The sequence below is a fragment of the Cetorhinus maximus genome, chromosome 26 (genome assembly GCF_964194155.1).
Source record: "Cetorhinus maximus chromosome 26, sCetMax3.hap1.1, whole genome shotgun sequence".
In the NCBI taxonomy this organism is placed as follows: Eukaryota; Metazoa; Chordata; class Chondrichthyes; order Lamniformes; family Cetorhinidae; genus Cetorhinus; species Cetorhinus maximus.
Genome location: NC_135904.1, coordinates 18,308,279 through 18,326,328, shown reverse-complemented (window position 1 = coordinate 18,326,328; position 18,050 = coordinate 18,308,279). Strand labels below are relative to the sequence as shown.

The window sequence follows — 18,050 nt, the reverse complement described above, 5'->3', positions numbered from 1 at the left end:
GGGAGGAAAGCACTTATTTATAACAATGGTTGCAGCAAACTCAATAACATTTCAATGCACAAGTGCAAAAACAAGGAAGGCTCCAAGTTCAACCCTTGGTCACTACTGAGTTTGTTAGCATTGATGGTGGGAATACGGAGTAGGGAGGAAAAGAAAAATCAGTCAGGAAGATGTGTACATGGGGCACCAGACAAAAAATAACTGGGTTAGATTAGGTTCAGTTATGATACAAACATTCAACCTGCACATTGTGTAGGCTCTGGAGTCCGATATCGAGAGAAAGACAGAAAGGTAGAAAGAGAGAGAGAGAGAGAGAGCGCACAAGCACAAAGTCAGTAATCCAAGGCAAAATTCTGGGGGTGAAAACACTTGTTTACCATCTCATTATTCAAGGAGAGCAAAAATTTTTTAAAAGTGACATTGGTTCAAGTCTTACCTTCCAGTAACATCCAATGTGCATTGAAAACGATCCCAACTGCTTGTTTCCCCTATCTTGTTTTCTATCATTTCAAAAGGGAATTAAAATCATGAGCTCCAAGTCACATACTGCTCATGCAGTCCTGAATTATATTATCAATTACTGCCGTTACAAGTTCATTGGGCTGAAGTTTCCCACTGTGTTGCATTTGTTTTTTTCAGCATGTTTTTCTCAAAATAAACTAAACCAACACAAAAGGTCAAGGAATTTCAAGTACAAATTATGTCCAGTGCAAATCAAGATTGCACGATCTTTGGCATAAGTTTAAAAAAAATTGTGATAGAAGCCAGCCCTGTCCGCAAAACTGGCCATTCCCCCAGTTCAAATAATTTACCATTGTGAGTTTCTGCTAATTGCATCTTTAGTAGGCCTTCGAAGGGGCTCTTAGACTTAAGCATTTTTAGGCACAAGGATAAGAGACATTCATAGCAAATAACATTCACGCCACACAAGTGCCAGGCAATGACCACCTCCAACTAAAGAGAATCTAACTATTGCCCCTTGACATTCAATGGCATTACCATCAATGAATCCCCCACTATCAACATCTTGGGGGTTACCATTGACCAGAAACTGAACTGGACTAGCCAGATAAATGCTGCGGCTACAAGAGCAGGTCGGAGGCTAAGAATCCTGTGATGAGTAATCCACCTCCTGACTCCCCAAAGCCTGTCCACCATCTACAAGGCACAAGTCAGGAGCGTGATGGAATACTCCCCATTTACCTGGATGAGTGCAGCTCCCACAACACTCAGGAACTGGACACCATCCAGGACAAAGCAGCCCACTTGATTGGCACCCCATCCACAAACATTCACTCCTTCAACCACCAACGCACAATGGCAGTAGTGTGTACCATCTACAAGATGCACTGCAGCAACTCACCAAGGCTCCTTAGCCAGCACCTTCCAAACCCACGACTGCTACCAGCTAGAAGAACAAGTGCAGCAGACACATGGGAACACCACTACCTGGAAGTTCCCCTCTAGGCCACACACCATCCTGACTTGGAAATCTATCGCCATTCCTTCACTGTCACTGGAATCCTGGAACACCTTCCCTAAAAGCACTGTGGGTGTACCTACACCACATGGACTGCAGCGGTTCAAGAAGGCAGCTCACCACCACCTTCTCAAGGGCAGTCATGGATAGGCAATAAATGCTGGCCCAGCCAGCGACACCCGCATCCCATGAATGAATAAAAATAAAGACACATTTTAAAAGTGTTTAAATATTTTTAAAAGAAAACATTAAGAAACTGAATATTGTACCCAGATGTAACTGGTAAGTGGTTCTGTACAGTTTTTTAAAAAATCATATGAGCATACGAATAAGGAGGAGTAGGCCATTCGGTCCCTTGAGCCTGCTCCACCATTCAACAAGATCATGGCTGATCTGATTGTAACCTCAACTCCACATTCCCAACTATCACCGACAACCTTTCCCCCCCTTTCTTGTCAAGAATCTGTCTATCTACCTACCTACGCCTTAAAAATACTAAAAGACTCTGCTTCCATCGCCTCTTGAGGAAGAGAGTTCCAAAGACTCACAACCCTCTGAGGGGAAAAATTTCTCCTCATCTCTGTCCTAAACGGGCGACCCCTTATTTTTAAACAGTGGCCTCTAGTACTAGGTTCTCCCACAAGAGGAAACATCCTCTCCACATTGACTCTGTCAAAACCCTTCAAATCATTTTCGATTGTTTAAAATTGAAAGATAGTGGACTAGACACTGAGCAAAATGGTTTGTTTTTTGCAATAAACACATTTTCAGTTGTGTTAATAAAACCGCACCAGGTTACCAGTCTTAAATATGTTTTACATTTGATGCATTATTTTTTTCAGAAAATTACATCCAAAAATTGCTGCCTGCGTGAGCAGTGGAAGATATGCAAATTAATTTGGGCCAAAACTTGAGCAAATAAACCACTTTTGAAAATTGGTGTAGTTTTGCACACAACAGGCACCAAGATCACTGGCTGTGCCCAAAATGGAAGCTTTTGGGTTTTTTTTTTGGTCAGCTGAGTGACATCGTACATAGATAAACAACACCACCACATTGCACACATGCTAATGAGAAGAAACAATCTACATGCAACGGTGAGAGAGATCACCAAGCAACAAATCTGTTCTAGATCATTTCATTCCTCACGAAGATCAATTGCTTAGTTCAGCATTATATGGACTTCCAGGGCTCTGTGGACTGAATAGCCTCCTTGCGCGGCATAATCGTTACATGACTCTATACCTCATAGGTTGCCCTCAGCAATGACTTCAAGTTTCTGCTGTTCTTTAATATGATTGAAAGATCGTGATCTGTGGCATGAGAGCTGGACACTAACCAGCGTAGTTCATCACGTGGTATCTTTTACTGTTGGGAAGGGCCATCGTAGTTCACTATTGCAGGCTATTCATAACTTTAAGTGCACACAGCTGAACTGGAAGCTGCCTTTCTTAAAATGTTGGCTGAACGTTGCAATTATCTCTTTTGGTCATAGAAACTGACTTTAAAAAACAGATGGCAACACTTATTCAAGGTGAACAGTACCTTCATTGGAGGGAAGCACATCATCAGTTTGCTGGGCCAATTCAGGATTAATGTGGTAAACACTAAATGCACCGCAGCACCATTAGCAATGAGGGGCAGAATTTTACGGCCCCATTACAGTGGAGGCAGGACCATAAAATGCGACAAGCCACTCAAAAGTCCATTGACTTCGGGGAGGGTGGGGCGCGGTAAAATCCTGCTGGCGTAAAATTCCACCCGTGTTATGACGCAGCAGATGATGTGTGCCAGGAGGATCAAATCCACCAGGGAACTTGATCACTTGGTCACAACTATCTTGCAATTTGTATTTTATTTCGAGATGTGTGCCCTGAATTCAGTAGTAATAAGTCCACAAAAACTCTAAAGATTTTTTACAAAACTAAATTAAACATTTATTAACAAGATAAAAGATTTCAAATACATACATAAGTCTACAAATTGCTACTATAACAACTCCTAAAACCCCTATTTAATCTGGCCTCCAGTTACACCCCCATTAAGGCAACGGTAAAAGAATAGATTTAAATAGATCCAGGCAAATCAAAAACAATATCCTGAACAGCGGAATTCAAAGTGGCTTTTCCCAGCTTTGGTTTCTGTAGACAGCAGCTTAACGCACAAATATTGGAGGCTTTTCACACTTCTGGTAGATCTTGCAATGCCTTCCTCTCTGACACATAGCCTCTTCTCCTTTATGCATGTTTCTCCCTCTTAGTGCAAATTCCATTGTTCTCATGTGTCTTTGGAATTTTACCTTTCTCATAATATAAATCTTTTCATGGTGCTAATACTATCAGTAACCGTTGGGAAAAATAAACACACTGCTTGGCCTAGCTTCTCTGGCTAGGTGTAACATCCTACCGTCTCTTTTGAAATTCAAACTACCCTGATTTACCCAAAAATGCAAATTCTCCTCCTCTCACATTCTAAAATTTCAGCCATATTAATGTATTTAGCATTTCAAACCTAGCTTCTTTTGATGAGTCAAAGCCTCCAGACCAGCAGTCTCCAACTTAATTAAAACCCCCGCGCGCACACACACACACACACAAACTATCCAGACCCCACTATTAACCTACTTTTGCAATAAATCACAATAATATTATGGGAATTATTACACTTTCATGACACCCGAAAAGGGAACAGATTAATTTCTCGCTCTAAATGCTGACAGACTCCCTGTGCACCTTCAAACTTCCCACGATTGTACTTTTTCTCTTCACCCACAAGTTCTGTCACTAGCTAATTTCACAACTAATCACAACGGGAAGGATAAACAAAGCAAGTAAAACCACCAATTAAACCTTCACTTGGATTAGAGAAAAAAAAATACATTATTCCTTACCTGCCAAAATATTTTGAGAAATCCTACAAAGCTCCAGGAGAGCTAGAAGCAGAAGCTCCTCAATGGTCGGACTCAATGGTTTAACACCATTGTTACCTTTAGACTTGACTGTTCCAATGCTCTTCTGACCAGCCTCCCACCTTACCGCCACAACACGCTACATAAATTTGAGTTTATCCACTCGGCTGCACATATACTCACTCACAACAAGTCCTGATCTCCCCTCACTCTACTGCCTGCCGGTTCAACAATGCTTCAACTTTAAAACACTCAACCTGGTTTTCATATCCTGCCATGGCCTTGCCCCTCCCCATCACTGCAGCCTTCTCCATCCCTGCAACACTCTGAGATCGCTGCACTCCTGGATTGCTGCAATTCTGGTATCTTGTAAGTTGCTCCAACACTTTTGGCTGTGCCTTCAGCTGCCTATGTCATAAGCTCTAGAATTCCCTACTCAAACCCTCCCCTTAGCTGGCTCGGTGTCAAATTTTTGTTTGCTAACACTTCTGTAAAGCGCCTTGCAACGTTCTGCTATGTTAGAGGTGCTATATGTAAATGTAGCTGGTTGTTGAATAATAAACTGAGGTGAAATATCAGGGTTTACAGAAAGGGAGTTTGTCACATCATTCACATCTCTGATGGAACACTTCAGTTCTACGCAGCACAGTAAGTCAAAGTCACAAGCTAAACTATTTGGAAATAACCTTGCAACAGTATTTCACTGCTTAAACCCATACTCCTAAATACAAAAACCCCCCAAAACTAGGAAGAGTTGACCATACTGCCCCGTGAGCTAACTCCCCTATTCAATATGTTCATGGCTGATCTTGGGCTTCAACTCCACTTTCTCACCCGCTTCCATATTCCTTGATTCCCTGGGAGACCAAAAATCTGCCTATCCCAGCCTTATATATATTCAACAATGGAGCATCCATGGCCCTCTGGGGTAGAGAATTCCACAGGTTCACAACCCTTTGACTGAAGAAATTTCTCATCATCTCAGTCCTAAATGATTGGCCCCTTGTCCTGAGACTGTGTCCCTATGTTTTAGATTCTCGGACCAGCAGAAACAGTCTCTCAGCGTCTATCCCCTATCAAGCCCCTTCAGAATGCGTGTTTCAAAGAGATCATCACTCATTTTTCTAAACACCAGAGAACATAAGCCCAGTTTACTTAGCCTCTCCATATTGAGAAATCCCCCGTCCAACACTGACAAAATATCAAAAAGAAATCTGGGACAATGTTTTTGTGCATTTATAAAGATACAGGGCACTTCTGGACTGATCAAATTGAAGGGACATTCAATGGCAATGGGTCAAAGGAGAAAAAGAGAGACCAATTTCCAAGACAGCCTTTCCCAATTTATTGCTGACCTGAGATTGAACCTATGGCCAGTTTGTTAAACTTTTTCCAGTTTCAACAAGCAAAAAATCAGCCACTTAACATTGAAAATCTGTTTATACCATTCTGGTGGTAAATATAAAATCACGACCATAGGAACTTCAGTCAGGCAATTGAATCTTAAATCTAGTGAAAGGATATGTTAAAGGGATCCCCTTAGATTAAAGTTGTGGAAGACAAGGTCCCACATTCCTCCACAAGATGTTTTGTGCAAGCAACACAAAAAAATGCTGACCTAATTTAGATCTTTGAGTGTTGCTTTTGTTTGTGAATGAAAAAGGTTGGGCAAACTAAACTATTTTCTTTATATAAAGAGGATGAGGGCCATGTACCTTTAAGCAAAAACACTCATTTGCTGCATGAAGATCAAAAATGCTCTTAATAGCAGCTTGTCAAGAGGTCAGAACTGTTATTTCCCATAAAATCAATCAAGCGTGTTTAGAATGCAGAGCACTGCAGGAAGCACATGAAATGACCAGAAACATGTTGCATGTATGAATGCATCCAATGCTAATTCTCAAAAAAAAACAATGAATGACATCTCACCCCAAGAAAGCATGACTTTTGTTGTCCTACCATGTTTAACTCAGCATTCTGAATCGTCACATAAAACCCCATTTTAAAGGCAGCACATATTTTTTTCATTTTAAAAATAATATGCAGCTCGGTTAGTTAGGCATGGGACTAGGAGCCGCGAGTCCTGGGACTTAAGGATCTGCTACGAGTGAGATGGGAGGAGTGCACTGTCTGTCTCTAGTTCCACTACCCCACGGATGACAACGTATATTTAAATAAAAACAAAATTACCTGGAAAAACTCAGCAGGTCTGACAGCATCGGCGGAGAAGAAAAGAGTCGACATTTCGAGTCCTCATGACCCTTCAGCAGAACTGAGTGAAGTTAGGAGAGGGGTGAAATATAAGCTGGTTTAAGGTCGGGGGGCGGGGGAGAGAAGTTGGGGGGGCGTGGTTGTAGGGACAAGCAAGCAGTGATACAGATGATCAAAAGATGTTACAGACAAAGGAACAGGGAGGTGTTAAAGGTGGTGATATTATCTAAGAGAATGTGCTAATTAAGAATGGATGGCAGGAAACTCAAAGTACAGCTCTAGTCGGGGTGGGGTGGAAAGACTGACAGGGTATTATAGTTATAGATTTAAAAATAATGGAAATAGGTGGGAAAAGGAAAATCTATATAAATTATTGGAAAAAACAAAAGGGAGGGGGAAGAAACGGAAATGGCGGTGGGGATGGGGGAGGGAGTTTAAGATCTAAAGTTGTTGAATTCAATATTCAGTCCGGAAGGCTGTAAAGTGCCTAGTCGGAAGATGAGGTGCTGTTCCTCCAGTTTGCGTTGGGCTTCACTGGAACAATGCAGCAAGCCAAGGACAGACATGTGGGCAAGAGAGCAGGGTGGAGTGTTAAAATGGCAAGCGACAGGGAGGTCTGGGTCTTTCTTGCGGACAGACCGCAGGTGTTCTGCAAAGCGGTCGCCCAGTTTGCGTTTGGTCTCTCCAATGTAGAGGAGACCGTATTGGGAGCAATGAATGTAGTAGACTAAGTTAGAGGAAATGCAAGTGAAATGCTGCTTCACTTGAAAGGAGTGTTTGGGCCCTTGGACGGTGAGGAGAGAGGAAGTGAAGGGGCAGGTGTTGCATCTTCTGCGTGGGCATGGGGAGGTGCCATAGGTGGGGGTTGAGGAGTAGGGGGTGATGGAGGAGTGGACCAGGGTGTCCCGGAGGGAACGATCCCTACGGAATGCCGCCGGGGGGGTGAAGGGAAGTTGTGTTTGGTGGTGGCATCATGCTGGAGTTGTCGGAAATGGCGGAGGATGATCCTTTGAATGCGGAGGCTGGTGGGGTGATAAGTGAGGACAAGGGGGACCCTATCATGTTTCTGGGAGGGAGGAGAAGGCGTGAGGGCGGATGCGCGGGAGATGGGCCGGACACGGTTGAGGGCCCTGTCAACGACCGTGGGTGGAAAACCTCGGTTAAGGAAGAAGGAGGACATGTCAGAGGAACTGTTTTTGAAGGTAGTATCATCAGAATGATTTCCAGTATCCGCAGTAGTTTTTTGTTTATATATATATATTTAAATGACTTTTCCAGCTAGTTATATGGCCAAATGCGTGCTTTACCTACCAATCTCAAAATGACTACTCAATGCCCAGGTTTCTCCAATAAACAGCAAAATTATTAGTTTATTATAAAACCAGTCTTGTCAAATAGAAAGGCAAAGCTTATTAACATACAGTATGAAATATGAAAGTGTAATAATGACTCTAAATACCATAACTCTCACATACATACACACCAAAAAAAAAATAAAATAGAGGAATTCTGCCAAAAGGTTAAAAGTCAATAGTTCAAGGAAATAGGATAGATGGTGGGGTCCTTGAAATGGTGTCCGGTTTATACAGTTGTTTTCTCAGCAATGGTCAGGGAAATAATCGATGACTCTTGCACTACTTTTCATGTAGACTTTGAGGAAAATTTGCAGTCAGATGATTTCAGAATATAAAGTGATTTTGGAGTAACTTCTGTTCACTGCCTGCTTTGGGACTGGGTCGGGAGTTTCAGGAGCTGGTGTGATCTTTACCCAAACAGTTGATTTTTTTTAATGTCCAAAGCAAAACCAAAACTAGTTTCTAAACATAGTTTTCCAGGCATGTTTTTTTCCCAAAGCCATAAACCACCATGTGACCCCTTTTGTAAACAGTCCACCTGGGTCAAGAGGTGTTCAGCTTCTTCAAAACTGCTTAATTACCTTTTCTTGTAAAATGCTGTCTTTTCCAGGAACAGCAGCGACCAGAGACCTTGCATTAACCCTTTAAGGGACAGTGTATTAAAAAAAAAACGAATTCTTCCAGAATGTTCTTTGTCTTTGAAGATGAACCATTTTCTATGATTGAAGTATTTATGACAGATATGGGGTATGTGGAGGGGACATGAAAAGTGTCCGAGATTGCAGGGAGTGTGCACAGTACACTCTTGGTGATCGAGAGACTGGCCTACTACCATCTGATTGCAAGATGATAATTGCCTGCCTGTTCCTTCCCATCCTTCTCTCGTGTACTCACCAGTAATTTGTCACCAAGAGTAGTCTTTGACACTAGTGCTCCAGAAGTTGTTCCTGAAGGTGGATGGCTGATGCACACTGTGATTCAAGTTTCACGGGAGTGCAGTTAGGATTGGGATTTGGATCTCTCTTTCAGGTTGACCAAACATCCCTAATTCAGTTCCTAATGTGTGCAGGATTGCGCACAAAACCATGTACAACTGACCAAAAACAAGCTAATAGAAGCCCATTTTGCACACTGGGCATATGGAAAAGAATGAGAATGTCACACACACTGTTGCATGACAGCATGTCAAGTTTGGGTTAAAACACATGGCTGGGGCAGAGTACAAGGAGTTTTACTTTGCATCAGTCTTTGGGCACATAATGAGAGAAAATGTTCCCTTTTTCTTGATGGACAAGCCACACTTGAGAAAAAACACGAAACCATAAATATCATGTCTGTGACCAACTGGAGTAAATGAGGTTAACAACTTTCCTCTGAGAAACCCAACTGTAGAAAATCTCTCAATGCAATACAGCCAGAAGCTAATTATTAATTAGCCTTTTTTTCATATTTTCAGAGATGTTCCTCCCACATTCATATCTTCCGACTGCCTTGCTGAAAATGTTCCAATGGTGTTTCAGAGAACGGAAAGGTGATCACCCTACTGATGGTGCAGCTGGCAAGAAGGAACCACATGGACCCTGGAGTCACAATGGCTGCGTTGTCAACCAGTACCTGCCTTTAGAAAGGTCAGACACACTGGTGCCCTTGGATTGTGCTCCACAAGCTGACATTGCTGGCGAAAGAAACAGTAGTGCAATAGCGACACTGCTGGCCATTTGTCATTCTTCATCCCATGTTCACTATATCTGGGAAGAAACATTGAGGTAGTCCTTCAGGGGGTCTCAAGATCTTCAAAGACTAGTTGTATATCTAAATGAAACTTGATGAGATGCCAATATTGCATCAGACAATATCAGTGTGCAGGGCAGGATAACTTCCTACATAATCTCATCATGCCAGACAACATAACAGCAATCCTCTTCATTACAACTTCTACACATAGCAATGCGGAATATTATCAAGTGGCCCAAGGGCTAGATTATTGGATTATTGGAGTGAAATTTACTTCCACTGGCCAGAGGTGCTGAAGATAATGCAATAATTCTGGTGCTGCACCAGCAACACACAGTTCAAGTTTCGCCATGGCAAAAGTTGTGTATTCAATAAATCTGGTCATTCTGGGATAGCACTGGGGATAATAAATGGCCATTAAAGCTGCCAGCTTGTCATAAAAGCTCAAATGGTTCACATATCTTTCATTCTAGTCTAGCCCATATAATGTGGTTGATCCTTTATGCCCTCCAAGTGGCTTAGCAAACCAGTTAAATGGAGCACTACTAATTGCAGGAATACCATATCACAACAAAGGCTGCAGTGGTTGAAGAAAGTAGCCGCACCACCTTCTCAGGTCAGCCTGGGGAAAGCAGCAAATATCGCCAAATCCAGAGAACAAAACTAAAACAACTATTTGACTCAATGGAAAGGAAGCCTTAGATATTTCTCAAAAAGCTTTAGCATAAAAATAAATTAAAATTACATGAATTAAATTTCACAACATTTTATTGGCCTGGGTAGGTCTAAATTAGATTCATCCTTCATCTCATGCAGATTTCCAACAACCATTTAAGAATGTGGAGAAACTCTGCAATATACATTGTCATTACACGCTGTATCGACCATTCTTAAAATACTCTGGATTGTTTTTTATTTGCAAAATTGATGCAGATGAAAATTCCCACCCGTGGACTAAGCTTTCTCATGCTGTGCTGAATACAGTAACCCACATTAACACAATGAACTCTCTTATATGCCATAAAAACAAAAAGCTAAAAGCTACTGTGGACGCTGGAAATCCAAAACAAAAACAGAATTACCTGGAAAAACTCAGCAGGTCTGGCAGCATCGGTGGTGAAGAAATCAGTTAACGTTTTGAGTCTTCACGACCCTTCGGCAGAACTGAAGCATAGTTAGGAGAAAGATGAAATATAAGCTGGTTTAAGGTGGGGGGGGGCGGGGGGAGAGAGAAGTTGAGGGTGTGGTGATTGTGGAGATAAGCAAGCAGTGATAGGAGCAGATAATCAAAAGATGTCACAGACAAAAGGATCAAAGAGGTGGTTCTTCCTCTTCACCATGGATGTCCAATCCCTCTACACCTCCATCCCCCACCAGGATGGTCTGAGGGCCCTTAGCTTCTTCCTTGAACAGAGGCCCCAACAATCCCCATCCACCACTACTCTCCTTCGTCTGGCTGAACTTGTTCTCACACTGAACAATTTCTCCCTTAAATCCTCTCACTTCCTCCAAATAAAAGGTGTGGCTATGGGTACCCGCATGGGCCCCAGCTATGCCTGTCTCTTTATGGGGTATGTGGAACATTCCTTGTTCCAGTCCTACTCCGGCCCCCTCCCACAACTCTTTCTCCGGTACATCGATGATTACTTCGGTGCTGCTTCATGCTCTCGTCGGGACCTGGAAAAATGTATTAATTTTGCTTCCAATCTCCACCCCTCCATCATTTTCACATGGTCCATCTCTGACACTTCTCTTCCCTTCCTTGACCTCTCTGTCTCAATTTATGATGATAGACTGTCCACCAATATCCATTACAAGCCTACCGACTCGAACAGCTACCTCGACTACAGCTCCTCACACCCCGCTTCCTGTAAGGACTCCATCCCATTCTCTCAGTTCCTTCGCCTCCGTCGCATCTGTTCTGATGATGCTACCTTCAAAAACAGCTCCTCTGACATGTCCTCCTTCTTCCTTAACCGAGATTTTCCACCCACGGTCGTTGACAGGGCCCTCAACCGTGTCCGGCCCATATCCCGCGCATCCTCCCTCACGCCTTCTCCTCCCTCCCAGAAACATGATAGGGTCCCCCTTGTCCTCACTTATCACCCCACCAGCCTCCGCATTCAAAGGATCATCCTCCGCCATTTCCGACAACTCCAGCATGATGCCACCACCAAACACATCTTCCCTTCACCCCCCCTGACGGCATTCCGTAGGGATCATTCCCTCCGGGACACCCTGGTCCACTCCTCCATCACCCCCTACTCCTCAACCCCCACCTATGGCACCTCCCCATGCCCACGCAGAAGATGCAACACCTGCCCCTTCACTTCCTCTCTCCTCACCGTTTCAAGTGAAGCAGCATTTCACTTGCATTTCCCCTAACTTAGTCTACTGCATTCGTTGCTCCCAATACGGTCTCCTCTACATTGGAGAGACCAAACGCAAACTGGGCGACCGCTTTGCGGAACACCTGCGGTCTGTCCGCAAGAAAGACCCAAACCTCCCTGTCGCTTGCCATTTTAACACTCCACCCTGTTCTCTTGCCCACATGTCTGTCCTTGGCTTGCTGCATTGTTCCAGTGAAGCCCAACGCAACCTGGAGGAACAGCACCTCATCTTCCAACTAGGCACTTTACAGCCTTCCGGGCTGAATATTGAATTCAACAACTTTAGATCTTAAACTCCCCCTCCCCCCATCCCCACCCCGTTTCTCCCCCCTCCCTTTTTTTTCAATAATTTATATAGATTCTTCTTTTCCCACCTATTTCCATTATTTTTAAATCTAAAACTAAAACCTTGTTAGTCTTTCCACCCCACCCCCACTAGAGCTGTACCTTGAGTGTCCTGTCTTCCATTCTTAATTAGCACTTTTCTTAGACAAATATCACCACCTTCAACACTTCTTTGATCCTTTTGTCTGTGACATCTTTTGATTAACTGCTCCTATCACTGCTTGCTTATCTCCACAATCACCACACCCTCAACTTCTCTCTCCCCCCGCCCACCCCACCTTAAAGCAGCTTATATTTCACCTTTCTCCTAACTATGCTTCAGTTCTGCCGAAGGGTCGTGAAGACTCGAAACGTTAACTGATTTCTTCTCCACCGATGTTGCCAGACCTGCTGAGTTTTTCCAGGTAATTCTGTTTTTGTTTTGGATTTCCAGCATCCGCAGTAGCTTTTAGCTTTTTGTTTTTATCTCTGTGTTTAATTGACTGCCACTTCTCTTCAAGAAATGCCCTCTTTGAAGAAGTACGGTTCTGTTCTCCGACAGGATTTCCGACTGTCTCTTCTGCCCTGCTCACCTTCATTGCTTTCCATTTCTCTCCTGGTGTTTGACAAGGTGTTTACTAAAACCCGCTTTCACAGCCATATCTCCTTTCTCAGTGACTGTCTCCGTCTCCGGCTTACCCCACGTGGATTTCAACTGAAATTCCATCCCTCTTGTTTCGAACCCACCCAGGATTACAGGTATCTCCGGAACATAAAACGTTTCTCGGACTGCTGTTCCCGTCGCATTCTGAGATCCACACTCAGTGCCATGCGCCGCCATATGAACACACTCAACCTCTCCCTCCAGCAGCACCGCCGCACCCTTTTTCAAAGCTGCGCGTGCCCCCAGTTTCATTTTATTCTTTGCCTCATCCGTCGCCTCAACAAGAAACTTTTCCTCTTTCTCTCAAGTGCTAAGGAACGCAAGCTCCAACAACTCATCGACACCAACACCCATCGGGGACCCTCCACCCCTGCTTGTCCCTCCATCCCCACCCCATCTTCCAATCCCAGCCCCAGCCGCGTATTCACTATACCCCCTGACCTTCCCCTCTCCGATGCTGAATGTTCAGTGCTCAGCAAAGGACTTAGTTTCATACCCTTACGCCCTCATCTCAATGAATTTCGGGCTCGGCATGATGCTGAACTCTTCTTCCGCCGTCTTCGTCTCTGTGCTCACTTCTTTGGGCAGGAGTCCTCTCCCCGTTCAACGGATCCTTTTACCCACCTCCAATATTCTCCCTCCACTTGGACCCCTCCCTCTGGATTCTTACCTTCTCTTGATCTCTTCATTGAGAACTGTCGGCGTGACATTAGCCGTCTCAATTTCTCTGCTCCTCTCACCCATTCTAATCTGTCTCTCTCTGAACTCACTGCACTCCGTTCTCTCAGGTCCAACCCCAACATTGTCATCAAACCCGCTGACAAGGGTGGTACTGTTGTTGTCTGGTGCATTGACCTCTACCTCGCGGAGGCTGAGCGTCAACTCGCAGACACTTCCTCCGACCTCTCCCTGGACCATGACCCCACCACAGAACATCAAGCCATTGTTTCCAGGACTGTCACTGACCTCATCTCCTCTGGAGATCTTCCTCCCACAGTTTCCAACTTGATAGTTGCCCAACCTCGGACGGCCCGCTTCTACCTCCTACCCAAAATCCACAAACAGAACTGTCCTGGCAGACCGATCGTGTCAGCCTGTTCCTGCCCCACGGAACTCATTTCTCGTTATCTTGACTCCCTTCTCTCTCCCCTTGTCCAGTCCCTTCCCACCTACATCCGTGATTCCTCTGACGTCACATCAACAATTTCCAGTTCCCTGGCCCCAACCGCTTCCTCTTCACCATGGATGTCCAATCCCTCTACACCTCCATCCCCCACCAGGATGGTCTGAGGGCCCTTAGCTTCTTCCTTGAACAGAGGCCCCAACAATCCCCATCCACCACTACTCTCCTCCATCTGGCTGAACTTGTTCTCACACTGAACAATTTCTCCCTTAAATCCTCTCACTTCCTCCAAATAAAAGGTGTGGCTATGGGTACCCGCATGGGCCCCAGTTATGCCTGTCTCTTTATGGGGTATGTGGAACATTCCTTGTTCCAGTCCTACACTGGCCCCCTCCCACAACTCTTTCTCCGGTACATCGATGATTACTTCGGTGCTGCTTCATGCTCTCGTCGGGACCTGGAAAAATTTATTAATTTTGCTTCCAATCTCCACCCCTCCATCATTTTCACATGGTCCATCTCTGACACTTCTCTTCCCTTCCTTGACCTCTCTGTCTCAATTTCTGATGATAGACTGTCCACCAATATCCATTACAAGCCTACCGACTCCCACAGCTACCTCGACTATAGCTCCTCACACCCCGCTTCCTGTAAGGACTCCATCCCATTCTCTCAGTTCCTTCGCCTCCGTCGCATCTGTTCTGATGACGCTACCTTCAAAAACAGCTCCTCTGACATGTCCTCCTTCTTCCTTAACCGAGGTTTTCCACCCACGGTCGTTGACAGGGCCCTCAACCGTGTCCGGCCCATATCCCGCGCATCCGCCCTCACGCCTTCTCCTCCTTCCCAGAAACATGATAGGGTCCCCCTTGTCCTCACTTATCACCCCACCAGCCTCCGCATTCAAAGGATCATCCTCCGCCATTTCCGCCAACTTCAGCATGATGCCACCACCAAACACATCTTCCCTTCACCCCCCCTGACGGCATTCCGTAGGGATCGTTCCCTCCGGGACACCCTGGTCCACTCCTCCATCACCCCCTACTCCTCAACCCCCACCTATGGCACCTCCCCATGCCCACACAGAAGATGCAACACCTGCCCCTTCACTTCCTCTCTCCTCACCGTCCAAGGGCCCAAACACTCCTTTCAAGTGAAGCAGCATTTCACTTGCATTTCCTCTAACTTAGTCTACTGCATTCGTTGCTCCCAATGCGGTCTCCTCTACATTGGAGAGACCAAACGCAAACTGGGCGACCGCTTTGCGGAACACCTGCGGTCTGTCCGCAAGAAAGACCCAAACCTCCCTGTCGCTTGCCATTTTAACACTCCACCCCGTTCTCTTGCCCACATGTCTGTCCTTGGCTTGCTGCATTGTTCCAGTGAAGCCCAACGCAAACTGGAGGAACAGCACCTCATCTTCCGACTAGGCAATTTACAGCCTTCCGGGCTGAATATTGAATTCAACAACTTTAGATCTTAAACTCCCCCTCCCCCCATCCCCACCCCGTTTCTCCCCCCTCCCTTTTTTTTCAATAATTTATATAGATTCTTCTTTCCCCACCTATTTCCATTATTTTTAAATCTAAAACTAAAACCTTGTTAGTCTTTCCACCCCACCCCCACTAGAGCTGTACTTTGAGTGTCCTGTCTTCCATTCTTAATTAGCACTTTTCTTAGACAAATATCACCACCTTCAACACCTCTTTGATCCTTTTGTCTGTGACATCTTTTGATTATCTGCTCCTATCACTGCTTGCTTATCTCCACAATCACCACACCCTCAACTTCTCTCTCCCCCCGCCCCCCCTCACCTTAAACCAGCTTATATTTCACCTCTCTCCTAACTATGCTTCAGTTCTGCCGAAGGGTCGTGAAGACTCGAAACGTTAACTGATTTCTTCACCACCGATGCTGCCAGACCTGCTGAGTTTTTCCAGGTAATTCTGTTTTTGTTTTCTCTTATATGCCACTTCAATGTGCTGCCGAACACTATGAGCAGAACAATGCCGTCTGAGTGTGGGGGTGGGCCTGACACGCCGACGTGAAAAATGACATGTGTTGACGTCGGGCATGCATCCCGACATCGTCGCGCGTCATTTCGATATTTCTTTCGGCGGGCGCGCACCAGAGGCGGCTGCACACCCACCGAACTGTCAGTGGCCTATTAAGGCCATTTAAAAACGTAATTAAACTTGTCAAGAATGCTGCTCGTCCAACCTTAAGGTTGGCGGGGGGCAGGCAAAGAGCCCAAGCGGTCTTCGCGTTTTTCAGGAAACCTCATCCACGGGCGGGATGGTTTCCTGAAGGTTTTATAAAATAATTAAATAAATTTTCCAAACTTCACAAACATGTCGCAGCTCATGTGACACTGTCACATGATGGGACATGTTTAAATAAATTTTTACTTTATTTATTAAAAACTTTTATAATCCATTCAATCTCTGAGGCAGCTCCGTGCCTCAGGGAGACGGCTGTGCTTTTTCACACGCATGCGCGTGAAAGAGCGCAGGCCCCAACTCTCATTCCTCCCCTAGCCTGCACAGGTCGTGCTGAGCGCTACCGTCCGCGCGTTACACTGGGCGGGCCTTAATTGGCCCACCCGCGTAAAATGGCGGCACGCAGCCAATCGTGGGCGGCGATCGGCTCTGCACCTGTCCCTGCCCAGCCCGCCCGCCATAGGAAAAATTCTCCCCTACGGATTTGAACTCCTGTTCAAAGGAATCATAAAAATTGCAGCAGGAAAGGTCTCAAACATGGAACGGTACTTATCACCCCACTCTAACCTAGCTGCACCCCACTGAGTTCTTTCTTGGTTTGTCATGTTCCTTTAAATTTCAATTAGAAAACTTAATTAGAGCCATTGCATATGCCTAAATTATTAAATGGGAAAAAAGAGACCCAAGTGCAGCTCTCTGGGAGATAGTCTCTGCCAATCAGAAACACAACCATTTACCATACCTCTTTGCTGCCCATCTCGATGTTCTTCCCAGATCACAATGCCTTAATTTTCAAAACAAGGCTCTGAAGCACACCTCGTCAAACTCCTTCTAAAAATCCACAAGTGCAACTTCCACCACTTGTGAATGTAGATTCTCTCCGAAAAATTCTCTTTGGTTAAATCAATCATGACCTAACCACTGCAAAGCCACACTGACCTTTGCTGATTAGCCTTTGCCTTTCAAAGTAGTTACCAGTCCCATCTCAGGTTAGGCAGATTTACCTACAACTGGGGCAAGTCTATAATTTCCTGGTTCTTTAACATGGGTGTAAAATTTGCAACTCACCAGTACTTAGGCACAACTCCAGTTTCAAAAGATTTTTGTAAAGTTATGGTCCGTGACTCCTCCATGTACTTAATTCCAACCACCTTCGGTATTCTGGGATGCATACTATCTGGGCCTAGTTTTTTTCCCCGCCTACTTTCAGCCCCATTAATTGAATTAATAAATGTTTTCTTTTGCTTATTTATCACCTCTTTAAAAATCCCTTACGTAGCAATTTATCATGACTATTCAACATCCTCCTTCAGAAAATGCCTTAATCCTACATTCAAGGTTTTTATCAAAAGACTAAAATATGCATCTTGACCAAAGTGAGTGTGGCTGAAGACTTGTCCCTCAGCTGTCATCAATAATGTTCCATAGCAAACCACATGGAGATCTGGTTCAGGCGCCCTAATGGAACCGTTCGTGGCATTTTTGTTTTTTCACATCTGAGATTTCTAACCTTGATTCCTCTCTGGAAAAAGGTGAACTAATCAGTAATGTCTGAAAAACCACGAGGAAGGCTTAGTTCATGAACTAACTCCCATTGAACTACGGGAGTGAGTGCCAAAAGCATCAAGATGCTGCTAAATTC

General features: G+C 44.7%; 1 protein-coding gene across 6 annotated transcripts in view; it reads right to left on the bottom strand.

Moving 5' to 3' along the window:
- The window catches only part of atp8b4 (ATPase phospholipid transporting 8B4), a 272,971-nt gene that overhangs the window by 198,125 nt on the left and 56,796 nt on the right, over window positions 1-18,050 (bottom strand). The window contains exon 1 of one of the 6 annotated variants that reach the window (XM_078530238.1): window positions 4,646-4,772. The exons of 4 other annotated variants lie outside the window; for them this stretch is intronic. The gene's annotated coding sequence lies outside the window, so the exon portion shown is untranslated. Of the gene's footprint in view, window positions 1-436; window positions 541-4,645; window positions 4,773-18,050 lie in introns of those variants that run through there. One more of the 6 variants, XM_078530239.1, reaches the window with a different exon arrangement.